The sequence below is a fragment of the Sorex araneus genome, chromosome 5, assembly GCF_027595985.1.
Source record: "Sorex araneus isolate mSorAra2 chromosome 5, mSorAra2.pri, whole genome shotgun sequence".
Taxonomy (NCBI): Eukaryota; Metazoa; Chordata; class Mammalia; order Eulipotyphla; family Soricidae; genus Sorex; species Sorex araneus.
The window spans coordinates 97,785,502-97,802,777 of NC_073306.1; positions in this window are offsets into that span (position 1 = coordinate 97,785,502).

Consider the following 17,276-nt stretch of genomic DNA (forward strand, 5'->3'; position numbering starts at 1 on the left):
CTAAGAGTAGGCCCATTGTGCCTTGTGGGATTGGTCCCTTTACACCAGAATTTAGTTTGTAGGGACACTGGGCAGGGGTTATAGTAACCATATCAGGACAGGAAATATTCAAAACTGCGCTTGTGCCATCACTGGCTGCAGAGAATCTACTGATTGGAGCTCTGAAACTCCACATTGGGGATAGGGGCTGAAACTGGAAACATCCCGATTTTGCGGGGCCAGGGCTGACCCCCTTGCAGGTTACCCAAATTGAGATCAACAGCTGCTTCAAACATGAAGTGGCAATCTCTGGCCCAGTGGTTTCCCTTACGGCATCGTGGACAAGGTCCAGGTTGTGTTCTCACAGTAGCACGTTTGGGATGCACCTTGCAATCTTTACGAAAGGGGCCTAGTTTTCCACAATTAAAACATTTGCCCTTATCTTGCCTCTGTATGGCATAGGCCTCAACAGCATTAATATGGGCCTGATTTTTGATAGAACCAACATTCTGACATGCCTTCAAGTATAATGTCCTCCTTCTCCTTAATGGGGCGCAGAATGGCCTAGCAATCCTCGTTAGCATTTTCAAAGGCCAAATATTTCAATAAATGCCCCTGAGTTTCCTTACCCTTAACCTGCTTTTCAATGGCTTTCATCAACCTTCTTATGAAGTCTGCATAAGGTTCTGTGGCTCTCTGAACAATCTTTGTAAAACTTCCCTTAAATTTGGCATTTGTTGGACCATGTCTCAAGCGGCCAGGGGACGGCTTGGCCAAAGAGTAGCAGCACCTTTGAGAAGCCTCCTCTACTGAGCCTTTCTTAGACTCAGAATCTGAGGAAGTGGTAGCTGGCTCATCATACCCATCACTTTCCTCTGATGAACTGGAAGTGGAGTCATAGCTAGGAAGTGGAGGTCTCTCTGGCTTGACATCAGTAGAGAACGTTAATTCACCAGAATCAGAGAGATTCTTACTTTGGGATGAGCTTCTTTCTGGGCTTGGGTACGGGAGTAGTCAAGCATTGAACATCGGGCTTCTTCCTAGGCTTAGGTATGGGAGGAGCCGAGGGTATGGCTCTCTCAGTAGTAGGAACTTTCTTCATTTCATCCTCAAATTTAAGACCTTCTCTGTTTAACTCCTGAGGAAAGCCTCCCATAGTATATCTAACGACCATTCCTCAGAGGTAACTTCCAAAGCCTTAAGAATGGAGTTAAAAATTTCCCAAGTTAACCAGAATTGTTGCGGGATCTGAGCCCCTTCTTTAAATTCCCTGAAGACATTTTCTTTAATCCTTTCCCAAACGTTAGGCTCCAAAGTACCCTTATCGGGAAACCAAGGATGAAATTTATAGACAGTTTTTAGGCAGGACCAGAGTTGGTCCTGAGAAACACGATGTCCAGTTTTCTGCGCAAAATGCTTAATCAAATCAATAAAAAAAAAAACTTGCCACGTTCAGTTTGGCGTGATAGATTTTGATAAGGCTTGACAAGGCACAGTTTTTGTCCCATCTTAGTGGGGGAGTACAGTTGGTATTCTAATTCACAGCACCACAAAATCCCGTTCTCTCACTCACTTTCTAGAGTGGGAGAGTACCAAACGCTATTCTTACCTTTAGTTGCACGCCGTTTGGAGGTTCGTGCCCACCCAGGAATGCCAGTTGTGTAATCAAACAAAATAAAGGGGGCACACCGCACCGGGCACAGGGCAGCGGCACTCTATCTCTCCTGCCACCCGCGTTCAGTAGTCTCCAGCCTCTTCCCCCACCCCAGTGAAGTTGATGGCGGTGATGAGGCAGGCGAAGGAAAGAACGGAGCCAGGCTGGTTGTTCTCAGTTGCAGTTTATTCCAATCTCCGTTCCTGTTCTGCTTCTCTCTTTCTTTCTTTCTCTCACCCTTGCTCTCTCTCTCTTCTGTCTCTTCTCTCTACTTCTGTGTCTTCCCCCTGCTTCTGTGTCTTCTCCCGTGTTTCTCTGTGTTCTCTCTACTTCTGTGTCTTCCCCGCTTCTGTCTCTTCCCTTACTTCTGTATCTTCTTGCTTCTGTCTCTTCCCCTGTGCTTCTGTCTCTTCCTCCGTGCTTCTGTCCTGTCCTCTCATGTGTCTCCTTCTCTGTCTCTTCTGTCTTCTTCCTCTGTCTCCTCTGTCTTCTTCCTCTGTCTCTCCTATCTTCTTCTTCTGTCTCTCTTCAGTGCCCATGGTCTTAGTTTATATAGCAAATTACATAGGGTGGTGACACAAAGGTGGGTTGAACATTAACAAATCAACAAAGAATGGTAAGACCATTTCTCGAGGAGATTAACAAAATCTCATCTAAGGAAATCTCATCTAAGGAGATCTGCTCAAGGGTGGGGATCCAAACAAGGGTGTGTCAGGGTGTGAGCTAGTAATCTGCTTAGTTATAGTAAATCTATTTCTAATATTTCTAGCAATGTCATTCTGTATGAGCACAGTAAGAGATATATCAGACCTGGGGGCTGGAGTGATAGCACAGTGGGTAGGGCGTTTGCCTTGCATGCGGCCGACCCGAGTTCGAATCCCAGCATCCCATATGGTCCCCTGAGCACCGCCAGGAGTAATTCCTGAGTGTAGAACCAGGAGTAACCCCTGTGCATCGCTGAGTGTGACCCAAAAAGAAAAAAAAAGAGATATATCAGACTTAAAGTTTGGTTCTTCCTGAGGACATTCACTACATATTCCAGACCACAGTCCTCAGGCCTTGTTAGTCTTCCTAACCCCAGTAGGGTCCTAGTCTCGTCTTTACCTTTGAATCATGACAGCATTGTCCATGATCATGCCCTCAACTTATAGTTGAGTATTGTGGTGCTTTGGCCTGCCCATTTTGATGCCAGGGTAGCTCACAGCTTGCCCTAGGTCCATTCCATCCCTCGTCAGGACCCTGCTCTTGGGGTGCTAGGAACTAAGGGCAACAGAGTTAAGAAAGCAGATACCCAAGAGTAAATATTATTGGAGTCAATCAACTCCCAAGTTATAAGTATAATATTGACTGTCTTCCTGTGTCCATACAGAAAGGACATTGCTTTAAGGTAAACTATGCAAAAGACACTAACTTATAGTACAAGTTCAGAGTCCTTAGAAGGATCTGATCTTACAAGATAACAGAATCTGATTAGGGAAAAGGTGATTAACTGGTTGGGAAGGAGGGTGCAGAGAAGAGTTTACAGATTAAAAAAAGGAAAGGGAGTGTCTCCAGGAGTGTCTAAACCTAAGCTCTCTGTGTCAAGGGAAGAAGGACAAATCCATGTTATCCTACAACCCACCTCTGTCCTGAGATCCCCCAGGAGGTCTCAGCTGGGACTGGATAACCAAGATATTTTTGCAGCTAATTGATCTCTTTTAAGATTTTTTTTTGGCTTTTTGGGTCACACCCAGCGATGCACAGGTGTTACTCCTGGCTTTGCATTCAGGAATTATTCTTGGCAATGCTCAGGGATGCTGGGAATCGAACCGGGTCGGCCGCATGCAAGGCAAACGCCCTACCTGCTATACTATCGCTTCAGCCCCATTTTTGAGATTTTTTTAAATTTTATTTTTATAAAGTTGTTCATGATCATTATATTCAATATTTCAACACCAGTTCCACCATCATTACACCTTCCAACCACCATTATTTTGATTTTTACCATCACCACCCAACCCAAGCATGCCCCAAACGCAGATGCTAAATAATGTATTTTGTGTTGCTTATTATGGATAATCTAGTAAAAATTATCCAAAAAGTTTTCCTTAGAGGAAAGCCTGTGGGAGTTGCTGTATCTCACCTTGGAGCAATTAAGCCCCTGTACAAGAGATTACAAACATGGGCATATATACATGTACATATATATTTTTATCAAGATCTGTTGCCTTCTACTTTACATCAAATGTGATGTGCTACTCTTGGTATATCAGTGGCACAAAGTATAAGGTGTCGCTCCAGGATGTTGGTGTACAATATCCCATAATCTCAGGCCTAGCCAGGCTTGGATGTAAACATTGTTTTTCTGTTACTGTTACTTTAACGGACTATACTTCCTGTTATGTAACTGACTTTGATACTGTTTCCGTTGACTAAGTTAATTTGCATATTCTGCCTATGTGGCTGAATATCATTGGTTAAAACATCAAGCTAGTTAATAAAAGGGGGCTGAACAGGCTGCTCTCCAAGAGGCCACAGAACAAAAAACTCTGGAGACAGTTATGTGATCCTCCCAGAAAACGTATATTTCTTTCATGTGCATATCTTAAATGCCTCAGACTGTCTAACCAAACCTTACTGCAACATATGTTGCAACATATGGCACCCAACACGGGGCTCGAGATAAAGGCCTGGTATGGAAGAAATAGAGATAGGGAGAGATCAAGAAAAGGAGGAAAGAAAGAAAGAGAGAAAGAAAGAAAGAAAGAAAGAAAGAAAGAAAGAAAGAAAGAAAGAAAGAAAGAAAGAAAGAAAGAAAGAAAGAAAGAAAGAAAAGAAAGAAAGAAAGAAAGAAAGAAAGAAAGAAAGAAAGAAAGAAGAAAGAAAGAGTAAGAGAGAGAAAGAGAGAGAGAAAGGAAGAAAGAAAGAAAGAAAGAAAGAAAGAAAGAAAGAAAGAAAGAAAGAAAGGAAGGAAGGAAGGAAGGAAGGAAGGAAGGAAGGAAGGAAGGAAGGAAGGAAGAAAGAAAAGAAAGGGAAAAGAAGAAAAGGAGAAAGAGAGAAAGAAATAAAGAATAAATGAAGGAAGAAAAAAGGGCAATGGGTAATTTTGTAACATCACAGCAGGATACCTATGTGACACCCTGAACTCTAACAAAAGCAGTTGATCTGCCTTTAAAGGAACAGATATAGCTATGCCTCCTTGACAATATTAAAAGGTATTGTCATTGGTTTAAGCAAAAAGATAGAGAACAATTTAATTTAAAACTATGGGAAAAAGTAGGGGGAAAGTTGCATCATGCACACGTTTTCAAATCAACTTACAGAGAGGCTCCTGTGTTAGAGGAGAAGAGTGGGGAAGAATCTTTGATATTGCCAAAATTTTGTGCTAAGCCAACAGCATCTGTATTATCTGGTGATTCATATCAAATTGATGATTCACCTGCCTGGTCTGAGTCTGACAGCGTCAAGTCAGACACAGAGAAATCAGTTTCAAAAGAGGTTGTAAGTGCCCAAGAGTTGAGAAAAGTTAATAAAAAATTAGATAAATTAATTAGTCAAAGGAAGTACCTTGAGATGCACCACCCTTCTGAAAGAAGGATATGCCTGCTGTACAGGGTATCACTGATCCTGACCCTTTGGCAGTTCCTTCTCCTCGCTTATATAAGAATAGGGAAGAGGAATCTGTGTGTTGCCGTTTTAAGCTTACTCCTGAGTTGCATTCTCTGATGCAAAAATATGAAGCTCCTTTATATAAGGCAAAATTGAGCCAACAGCCTGCTCAGTTTATGGCTTTCCCAGTCGTTTGTAATCCTGATGTGCAAAGAAAAAGACAGGCAGGGGAATATGAGCCTGTTCCTTTTAAGTTTCTTTCCTCGCTTAAGCAAGATGTGACCACCTGTGGTGTTACTTCTAACTATGTGCTGGCCCTTAAAATTTTTGCAGAAGCTAATACTGTAATTCCGCTTGATTGGCAAACTCTTGCAAAGGCAGTGTTAGAAAATTCTCAATATGTACAATTTAAATGTTGGTGGAGAGAAGAGGCTGAGAAATTTGCTAGAATTGAAACACCAAAACAAGTTGATAACACTGTGAACCAGATTTTAGGCACTGGCAAGTGGGCTTTAGCAGAAGAACAAGTCCATTTACAGGCAAACATTTTAGAAGCTGTTAATAAGACCTGTTTAAAGTCGTGGCGTTATTTTGAGACCTCTGCAAAACATACTATGTCATTCACAAAAATCTTTCAGGAAGCAAATGAACTTTACACAGATTGTATTGCCAGACTCCAAGACTCTCTTGAAAAGGCTATACCTGATGAAGGCTTCGTGAAATACTTATGCTAACTTTAGTGGTGGAAAATGCTACAGCAGATTGCCAAAAGGCAATTCAAACTGCTAAGCTAATGGGAAAAAACTCCCTGGATGATTTTATTAAAGTATGTAGGGAAGTGGGAACACCAACCCATCAGGCGCAAATAATAGCCACTGCTTTTAAAAGAGTAAACCAGATCAAATGTTATGGCTGTGGAGCTTTGGGACATCTCAGGCAAAAGTGTACTAGTATTAGCCCTGGGATGAGAAAAGAACCAGGCATCTGTAGACGATGTAGGAAGGGGAAGCATTGGGCCAATGAATGTCATTACAAAAGAGAAAAAATTAGAAAAGCTAATGAGCCATCAGGAAATGGGAGTCAGGGCTTCCCTTCAACAATATGGGAAATCTTCAATAAAATCTAAAATTAAAGAGTCGGGGCTGGAGTGATAGCACAGCGGGTAGGGCGTTTGCCTTGCATGCGGCCAACCCGGGTTCGAATCCCAGCATCCCATATGGTCCCCTGAGCACCGCCAGGTGTAATTCCTGAGTGCAGATCCAGGAGTAACCCCTGTGCATCGCCAGGTGTGACCCAAAAAGCAAAATAAAATAAAATAAAATAAAATTAAAGAGTCTTTCATCCCCTACCATGATAGCAATCAATAAACCAAAGAGCATTAGCAAGAAACTGTCCTATATTGACCTTGTGAGAGCAACGGAGGGAAGTGTAGTCGCTGATATTTCAGTTTTACAGGATTTGTTTCTGACTCCTAATAAAATTTATAAAATTCCAACTAATGTTTATGGCCCCCTTCCAAAAGGAACAGCAGGATTGATCTTAGGGAGAAGTAGTATGACTCTGCGAGGTGTTAACATAAAAGTGGGACTCATTGACAGTGATTTTGTGAATAAAATCTCAATTATAGTCATTGTTGAAGCGAATATCAGAATATTTAAAGGGGAATGTATTGCTCAACTGCCTTTGCTTCTGTGTATACTAGGAAAAAACACAGGCATGAAAAGAAAGGGTGATTTTGGAAGCACTAGTGCAGAAATATTTTGAACAAACAAGATTACTGATGATAAGCCTACCTTGGCTATGACCTTTGAGGATGGGACAAAACTGCAGGGTATGTTGGATTCAGGTACTGGTGTTACTGTTGTTGCCTCTCATCATTGGCCTATGCTTTGGCAAAAGCATTGTGTGGACATTACTTTTTTCTGGTATGGGAGTAGTCACTGATGTTCAACAGAGTGTGCAACCTCTTCATTATAGTGATCCTGATGGAAACACGGCAGTCATCCAGCCATATATTGCTCCAATAGCTATCACCCTATGGGGACGAGATTTGTTGCAAAAGCTTGGTGTGAAATATATTAAAGAAAATGAGGTGTCTCAGCAATCACCTTTTTAATCTGGGCTGCTGCTCGAAGAACAGCTCTCCCAATAGTCTGGGAAAAGGTTCTGCCTGTTTGGGTTAGCAGTGGCCCTTAACAAAAGAAAACTTAAGGCTTTAAATGAATTAGTTATAGAACAGTTTGAATTGGGACATACTGTTTTCTGCTCTAGTCCCTGGAATTCACCAGTATTTCTTATCAAGAAAAAGACTGGTAAATGGCGAATGTTAAGTGATCTAAGAAAAGTTAATGACTGCTTGGAACCAATGGGCCCTTTGCAAATGGGCCTATCTACTTTGGCCATTATTCCAAAAGAATGGAATATTATTATAATTGATCTAAATGATTGTTTCTATACCATCCCTTTGAGAGGATAGAGAAAAAATTGGCTTTACTGTGCCTTCCTTAAATAGTGAAACTCCTACTAAAAGATATCACTGGACTGTTTTCCCTCAAGGGATGATGAATAGTCCCACAATGTGTCAATATTTTGTTAATCAACCATTGGATATAATTAGGGCACAGTACCCTGACGTCAAAATTATTCACTATATGGATGATAGTCCAATCACTGTTCCACCTCTAATAAATTTGCAGAAAGTTTATGAAGCTATAACTTACGAACTAGAGTCATGGGGGTTAAATATTGCACAGGACAAATTTCAACATCAGGTTCCTTGGGAATTTTGGGGACAAATAATATGGGAGAGTAAAATTACACCTCAAAAGGTCCAAATTCAGAGAGATAAATTAAGAACTTTAAGTAACTTTCAAAAACTATTAGGAAATATAAATTGGCTATGGCCTTCTTTGGGTATTCCAACCTATGCCCTACAAAATTTGTTTCAAACATTGGAAGGTGATCCCTCTTTAAATAGTCCAAGGCAACTTAGCCCACCAGCTGAAAAAGAATTAGAAATACTTGAGGAAATTGTTAATAAGGCTCAGCTGGATAGAATCGACTCTTCAGAAAGTTTAAATCTGATAGTGTTGCGCACTTCACATTCACCTACTGGGATTTTGGTACAAGGAACTAATATTGTGGAATGGAGTTTTTATGTAACAAATCTAGTAAAACATTGGTTACTTATGTAATTAAAATATCTCAAATAATTTTCAAAGGAAGAAGAAGAACTAAACAATTAATAGGGAGCAATCCTACTGAAATTGTTGTACCATTGACTAGTGAGCAAATTCAAGAGCTATGGGAAATTGATGAAGATTGGCAAATTGCTTGCACTAATTATCTGGACAAAATTCAACTTTCCAAAGCAAAATATATTTCAATTTCTTAAATTTACTAATTGGATTTGGCCTAATACTATAAAAGCTGAACCTATTGAGTCCGCTATTACATTCTTCACAGATGCTAGTAAAGAAGGAAAAGCTGCGTATACTGATATGCAAAATGACAGTTTTACAAACTCCAGATAAATCAGTTAAGAATAAATAAGTTCTAATAGAATTAAAAATGATAAAACTAATCAGAGACGTAAGGTCCTTTACAGGGACCCAGTCTCGGGGAGTTGGATGCTAGGCCAGGTGGAAAGGTGGGGACGAGGTTTTGCTTTTATTTCAGCAAACGGAAACCACTTTTGGTGTCCTACTAAAAGACTAAAGCTTCTCAGTGAATATGGGATAGCAAATGAAAAAACTGCAGTATGGATTCCTTTTTCATAAATTTCTGCCGGCTTTGTAAAAAGAAAAGCGCTTCTCTTCTTTTTGGATCCAATTTTAACAAGCAGGAGACAGGCTAGTTGGACTGAGAAAAGGGAGATAATCCCAATCAGTCGACATGGAATTTTTACCCTGGGGACTGCCCTTCCTTTCTCTGTCCATCAGTTTTTCTTCCCTGGTTTTCTGAGGGTCAGATCGATCAATCAGATATTTATGAATGCACATGCATGTGATTTTGTTGTCTTTCTGTATGTCTGTCTGTGTTAAGTGTTTAAATATTGAAGTCAGATTGAAATCAGAAGTGGAAATCCTTGTAACTGGGCAAACAGCCCCATCAAAAAGGTTAGTAATATGTGCTCCAAAAAAATTTAAAAGTTTGAGTGTTTTTTGGAGCTTATTAAGAGTTGTAGGGGGCTCGCCCTGACGCCCCCACCCCGCCTGGCACCTTTCGGCCGCCGCACCATCAGTTCCTGACCACTCCCCACTCTGCAGGTAAATAGGAAATCCCTTGGAGACCCAGCCCAGCACAGAGAAACCCTCTCCCCGCCCCCTGCCCGAGGTTTGGGGCTCGCTGGTTCCTGACCACTCCCCACTCTGCTGGTAAGGGGCGTGTCTCAAAAGTGGGCGTGACTCCTTTCTGGAGCGCCGCAGTTGTTTTTTTTACCATTTCATGCATTGTCCTTTGGCCACAATTGATAGAACCCACTTCTCTGAAGAATTCCCTGGTCATCTTAGTCATTATATGTTAATAGTCAAGTAACCTAGCCTATCCTAATTTCACAAACACTGTCAGTGAACACATCAAGTTGCACATAAAAGTTTTTTGTAAAAAGAGCATAGCCCCACATCTTCAGTTGAGGCCCCTCCCAAACTAAGGAGAGCACCGGATAGTAAAGCCCATAACAACATGAAGAAACAGCGAAAATCCCCACCACCAGGAGAGATACAAGTAAATATCTCACTAACTTCAGCAGCGACTTCCCAGAAATACAACCTCCTCTCGGATAAAGAATTCAGAGAGGAAATTGTGAGGATGGTTCACGAACTCAAATAAACTATGGAACGAACATCCAATAAATTAAGGGAGAATATGGATGCAGCATTGAAATGCTCCACCAAGATAATCCAGGAAGAAATGAGAGCAGAAATTTCAAAGCTACCAACAGAAGTCACACAACTAAAAGAATCAGTAGATGAAATAAAAAACTCGATAGGAGCCCTCAATAGTAGAATGACTACAGCCGAAGACAGAATCAGTGAGCTTGAAGATGAGCTGCACAAAGCATATAGGGAACAACAAATAATGGCAAAAGACCTCAAAATGGCTCTAGAGCGAATTAGAGTCCTAGGGGATGACCTCAGGAGAAACAAATAAGAATCATGGGAGTGCCGGAACCACACGGAACCAATCCCAATGAAAAAAACACCATTAAAGACATCATTGCTAAAAAATTCCCAGATCCAAGGAGTTCGAAGGGTGCCAGCTAAAAGGGACCCAAATAGAAAATCCCCAAGGCATATCATAGTCAGAATGATGGATGCCGTGGATAGACACACAATACTGCAAGCAGCAAGATCAAAGAAGGAGATCATATACAAAGGAGCACCCCTTAGATTCACAGCAGACCTATCAGAAGAAACCCTCCAAGCCCGAAGACAATGGTAGGATATAGTGAAAAAACTTAATGAAATGAATGCCTCACCAAGAATAAATACTCTATCCAGCTAAACTCTCAGTTAAACTTGAAGGAACCATACACTATTTCACGGAAAAGCAACAGCTCAGGAACTTCATAGACTCGAGAACAAATTTAAAAGAAGGACTCAAAGGGCTACTATAAGACAAGGAAAAAACCTACAAGAACAACAAACCCTACAGAAAAATGACACAAAATCCCATGATAATAATTTCTCTTAATGTTAACGGTCTAAATGCACCAATCAAGAGGCACAGAGTGGCAAAATGGATTCGGAAACTAAACCCAACTTTATGCTGCCTTCAAGAAACACATCTGAATAGTCAGAACAAACACAGACTCAAAATCAAAGGATGGAAAACAATCCTGCAAGCAAACAGCTCCCTCAAAAAAAAGCGCGGGTTAACTGCGGCCCGCCCTCGCAGGAAGACACTGGGGGCGTGTCCTGTATGTTAGTGGGCGTGGTCTAAAAGTGGGCGTGGCCTCCTCTCAGAGCGGCCAACGCTAACGCGGCCGCAGTTATTCTTTGTTACCTCAGCTCAATCAGTACTTGTATGTTTTTGAAAATTCACTTTTGCAATCTCTAACACACAAAATAGCCATTAGCTTAGTCTGACACTATAAAAGCTCTCAGTTAATAAGGGAAGTTTAGCATGATCAGAAAACCTTCTTTCCACAAGAAGGAAAAAGGAACAAATAACTACAGAGCTCCAACTCTATACTTCCGGAACAATATGAAGAAGCAGCGAAAATCCCCTCCACCAAGAGAGGGAGAAGAAAAAATTCCAGAAACATCAATGGGGGCTACTCACATCTATGACCTCTCAGATAAACAATTTAGAGAGCAGATCTGGAGGAGAGTCGACCTACTCCAAGCAACCATGGAACAGACATCCAATAAACTAAGAGAGGAGATGAATGAAGCGCTGGAACGGTCTACCAAGAAAATTCAGGAAGAAATGAGAGCAGAAATGAGAGCAGAAATTTCAAATCTTCGAACGGAAATCTCACAAATAAAGGAATCGGTAGATGAAATAAAAATCTCACTAGATGCCCTCAACAGTAGAATGACTACAGCTGAAGAAAGAATCAGCGACCTGGAAGATGAGCTGCAGAAAGCTTATAGACAACAACAAATCATGGCCAAAGACCTCAAAATGGCTATAGAGCGAATCAGAGCCCTGGGGGATGACTTCAAGAGAAACAACATAAGAATCATTGGAGTACCAGAACCACAGGGAAGGAACCCCAATGAAAAAAACACAGTCAAAGACATCATTGCTAAGAAATTCCCAGAGCTGGAGAAGGCAGGCATCCAGATACAAGGAGTCCGAAGAGTACCAGCAAAAAGAGACCCGAATAAAAAGACTCCAAGGCATATCATAGTCAGAATGACGGATGCTATGGATAGAGACACAATTCTGCAAGCAGCAAGGTCAAAGAAGGAAATTACATACAAAGGAGCACCCCTCAGATTTACAGCAGACCTGTCAGAGGAAACCCTCCGAGCCCGAAGACAATGGTGGGACATAGTGAAAAGACTCAACGAAATGAATGCCTCACCAAGAATACTTTATCCGGCTAAACTCTCACTCAAACTCGAAGGAACCATACACTACTTCTCGGATAAACAACAGCTCAGGTCCTTCATAGACTCAAAACCAAACTTGAAAGAAGGTCTCAAGGGGCTACTGTAAGACAAGGTGGAGCCACATAAAAACAACAAATACCACAGAAATATGACACAAAATCCTATCACAATAATCTCTCTCAACGTCAACGGCCTAAATGCACCCATCAAGAGACACAGAGTGGCAAAATGGATCCAGAAATTAAACCCATCATTCTGCTGCCTGCAAGAAACACACCTGAACAAACAGAGTAAACATAGACTCAAAGTCAAAGGATGGAAAACAATCCTGCAAGCAAACAACCCCCGTAAAAAAGCTGGAGTGGCCATCCTAATATCCGACAACATAGATTTCAGGTTGAAAAAGATTAAAAGGGACAGCGAAGGTCATTTTCTGTTTATCAAGGGATATGTTCAACAGGAAGAAATCACACTCTTAAACATATATGCACCTAATGAGCGACCAGCTAAATATTTAAAACAACTCCTAGCAGACTTCAAAGAGGACATCACTAACAGCACAATAGTAGTCGGAGACTTCAATATGGCCTTATCGCCTCTAGATAGATCGACAAGAACAAAACTCAACAAGGAAACACTGACTCTGAAAGAAGAAATTGAAGAGAGAGGCCTAATAGACCTATACAGGGCCTTACACCCCCAAAAGAAAGAATACACATTCTTTTCCAGTGCACACGGAACATTTTCTAAAATAGACCATGTACTGGGCCCCAGAACATACCTCAATAGAATCGGAAAAATAGAAATTGTATCAACCATCTTTTCAGACCACGATGCGCTGAAGATAGAAGCTAACCACTCACTGACACGGAGAATCAAGTCAAACACTTGGAAATTAAACAATTCAATGTTGAACAATGAGTGGGTCAGGAAGGAAATCAAGGAAGAAATCAAAAAATACTTAGAAACAAATGAGAATGAAGACACGAGCTGCCAAAACCTATGGGACGCAGCTAAAGGGGAAAATTTATAGCTCTCCAAGCATTCCTCAGGAAGGAAGAAAGGGCCCACATAGACAGCTTGACTTCACGACTCAAGACCTTAGAAAAGGACCAGAAAAGGGAACCCAAACCAGATCGAAGGAAAGAAATAATAAAAATTAGAGCAGAAATTAATGACATGGAAACCAAAAAGACAATCCGAAAGATCAATGAAACAAAGAGCTGGTTCTTCGAGAAAATAAACAAGATTGATAAACCGCTAGCAAGACTCACAAAGAAAGAAAGAGAAAGAACCCTAATAAATCGAATCAGAAATGAAAAGGGGGACATCATAACAGAAACCAGTGAGATTCAAAAGATCATTAGAGACTACTTCGAAAGTCTATATGCCACAAAACAGGAGAACCTAAAAGAAATGGATGGATTCCTCGATTCTTACAATCTCCCAAGACTGAACAAAGAAGACTTGGAATACCTGAATAGACCCATCAATGTTAAGGAAATTGAAGCTGTGATCAAAAACCTCCCCAAAAACAAAAGCCCAGGCCCAGATGGCTTCACTGGCGAATTCTTCCAAACATTTAAAGAAGACCTGCTGCCTGTTTTCCTCAAACTTTTCCAGGAAATTGAAAAAACAGGAACTCTCCCAAACAGTTTCTATGAAGCACATATCTCCCTAATACCAAAAGCAAACAAAGACACCACTAAGAAAGAAAATTACAGACCAATTTCCCTGATGAACACCGATGCTAAGATCCTCAACAAAATACTAGCAAATAGGATCCAACAACTCATCAAAAAGATTATACATCACGACCAAGTGGGATTCATCCCAGGGATGCAAGGATGGTTTAACATTCGGAAATCAATCAACATAATCCAGCATATCAACAAAAGTAAAGATAAAAACCATATGATCATATCAATAGATGCAGAGAAAGCATTTGACAAGATCCAACATCCTTTCATGATGAAAACCCTCGCCAAAATGGGGTTTGGAGGAACTTTCCTCAAGATAGTCGAAGCCATCTATCACAAGCCTACGGCAAGCATTATCCTCAACGGGGAAAAACTAAGGGCCTTTCCTCTGAGATCAGGCACAAGACAAGGATGCCCACTCTCACCACTCCTCTTCAATATAGTACTGGAAGTACTTGCGATAGCTATTAGACAAGAAAAAGAGATTAAGGGCATCCAGATAGGAAGGGAAGAAATCAAACTCTCACTATTTGCAGACGACATGATACTATATCTAGAGAAGCCTAAAACCTCTACTAAGAAACTCTTAGAAACAATAGACTTATACAGTAAAGTTGCAGGCTACAAAATCAATACCCAAAAATCCATGGCCTTCATATATGCAAACAATGAGGCAGAGGAAAGGGACATGAAAAAAGCAATCCCATTCACAATCGTGCCCCAGAAAATCAAGTACCTCGGAATCAGCTTAACCAAGGAAGTAAAAGACCTTTACAAAGAAAACTACATAACGCTACTCCATGAAATCAAAGAGGACATGAGGAAATGGAAACATATACCCTGCTCGTGGATAGGGAGAATCAATGTTGTCAAAATGGCAATACTCCCTAAAGCATTATACAGATTCAATGCGATCCCTATAAATATACCCATGACACTCTTCAAAGAAATGGATCAAGCAATCCTAAAATTCATATGGAATAACAAACATCCAAGGATAGCTAAAACAATTCTTGGGAAAAAGATGATGGGAGGCATCACCATCCCCAACCTCAAACTTTACTACAAAGCAGTAACAATTAAAACAGCATGGTACTGGAACAAAGGCAGAGCCGTAGACCAATGGAACAGGGTGGAATATCCCTACACACAACCCCAAATGTATGACCATCTAATCTTTGATAAGGGAGCAAGAGATGTGAAGTGGAGCAAGGAAAGCCTCTTTAACAAATGGTGCTGGCACAACTGGACAACCACATGCAAAAAAATGGGTTTAGACCTTGACCTGACACCATGCACAAAAGTCAGATCAAAATGGATTAAAGACCTCAACATTAGACCACAAACCATAAGGTACATTGAAGACAAGGTCGGCGAAACCCTCCACGATATTGAAGATAAAGGTATCTTCAAAGGTGGCACGGAACTAAGCAATCTAGTAAAAACAGAGATCAACAGTTGGGACTACATTAAACTAAAAAGCTTCTGCACCGCAAAAGATACATTGACCAGAATCCAAAGACTATCCACAGAATGGGAAAGGATATTTACACAATACCCATCAGATAAGGGGTTGATATCAATGGTATATAAAGCACTGGTTGAACTCTACAAGAAGAAAACATCCAACCCCATCAAAAAATGGGGCGAAGAAATGAACAGAAACTTTACCAAGGAAGAAATACGAATGGCCAAAAGGCACATGAAAAAGTGCTCTGCATCACTAATCATCAGAGAGATGCAGATCAAAACAACCATGAGATACCACCTCACACCACAGAGACTAGCACACATCCAAAAGAACAAAAGCAACCGCTGTTGGAGAGGATGTGGGGAGAAAGGGACCCTTCTTCACTGCTGGTGGGAATGCCGACTGGTTCAGCCCTTCTGGAAAACAATTTGGACGATTCTCAAAAAATTAGATATTGAATTCCCATTTGACCCAGCAATACCACTGCTGGGAATATATCCCAGAGAGGCAAAAAAGTACAATCGAAACAACATCTGCACATGTATGTTTATCGCAGCACTGTTTACAATAGCCAGAATCTGGAAAAAACCCGAATGCCCCAGAACGGATGACTGGTTGAGGAAACTTTGGTACATCTATACAATGGAATACTATGCAGCTGTTAGAAAAAAGGAAGTCAAGAATTTTGTAGTTAAGTGGATGGGCATGAAAAGTTTCATGCTGAGTGAAATGAGTCAGGAAGAGAGAGACAGACATAGAAAGATTGCACTCATCTATGGTATATAGAATAACAGAGTGGGAGACTATCACCCAAGAACTGTAGAAATAAGTACCAGGAGGTTGACTCCATGGCTTCGAGGCTGGCCTCACGTTCCGGGGAAAGGTCAACTCAGAGAAGCGATCACCAACTACATTGTAGTCGAAGGCCATGTGGGGGAAGGGAGTTGCGGGCTGAATGAGGGCTAGAGACTGAGCACAGCGGCCACTCAACACCTTTATTGCAAACCACAACAGCTAATTAGAGAGAGAGAACAGAAGGGAATGCCTTGCCATAGTGGCAGGGTGGGGTGGGGGGGAGATGCGATTGGGGAGGGTGGGAGGGACGCTGGGTTTACGGGTGGTGGAGAATGGGCACTGGTAAAGGGATGGGTTCCCGAACTTTGTATGAGGGAAGTATAAGCACAAAAGTGTATAAATCTGTAACTGTACCCTCACGGTGATTCTCTAATTAAAAATAAATAAAATTAAAAAAAAAAAAGCGGGGGTGGCCATTCATCAAGGGGTATGTACAACAGGAAGAAATCACACTCTTAAACGTATACGCACCTAATGAACGACCAGCTAAATACTTAAAAGAACTCCTAACAGAATTTAAGGAGGACATAACTAGCACCATAATAGTAGATGGAGAATTCAACACTGCCTTATCACCTCTGGATAGATCGACAAGAACAACACTCAGCAAGGAAACAATGGCCCTGAAGGAAGAAATGGAGGAGACAGGGCTAATAGACCTATACAGGGCTATACACCCCAAAAAGAAAGAATACACATTCTTTTCCAGCGCACACGGAACGTTTTCCAAAATAGACCACGTTCTGGGCCACAAATTATACCTTAATAGAATCGGGAAGATATAAATGTATCAACTATCTTTTCAGACCATGATGCACTGAAGATGGAAGTTAATCACGCACAGATGCGGAGAACCAAATCAAACACTTGGAAATTAAACAACTCACTATTGAACAATGAGTGGGTCACGAAGAAAATCAAGGAAGAAATCAAGAGATACCTCGAAACAAAAGAGAATGAAGACA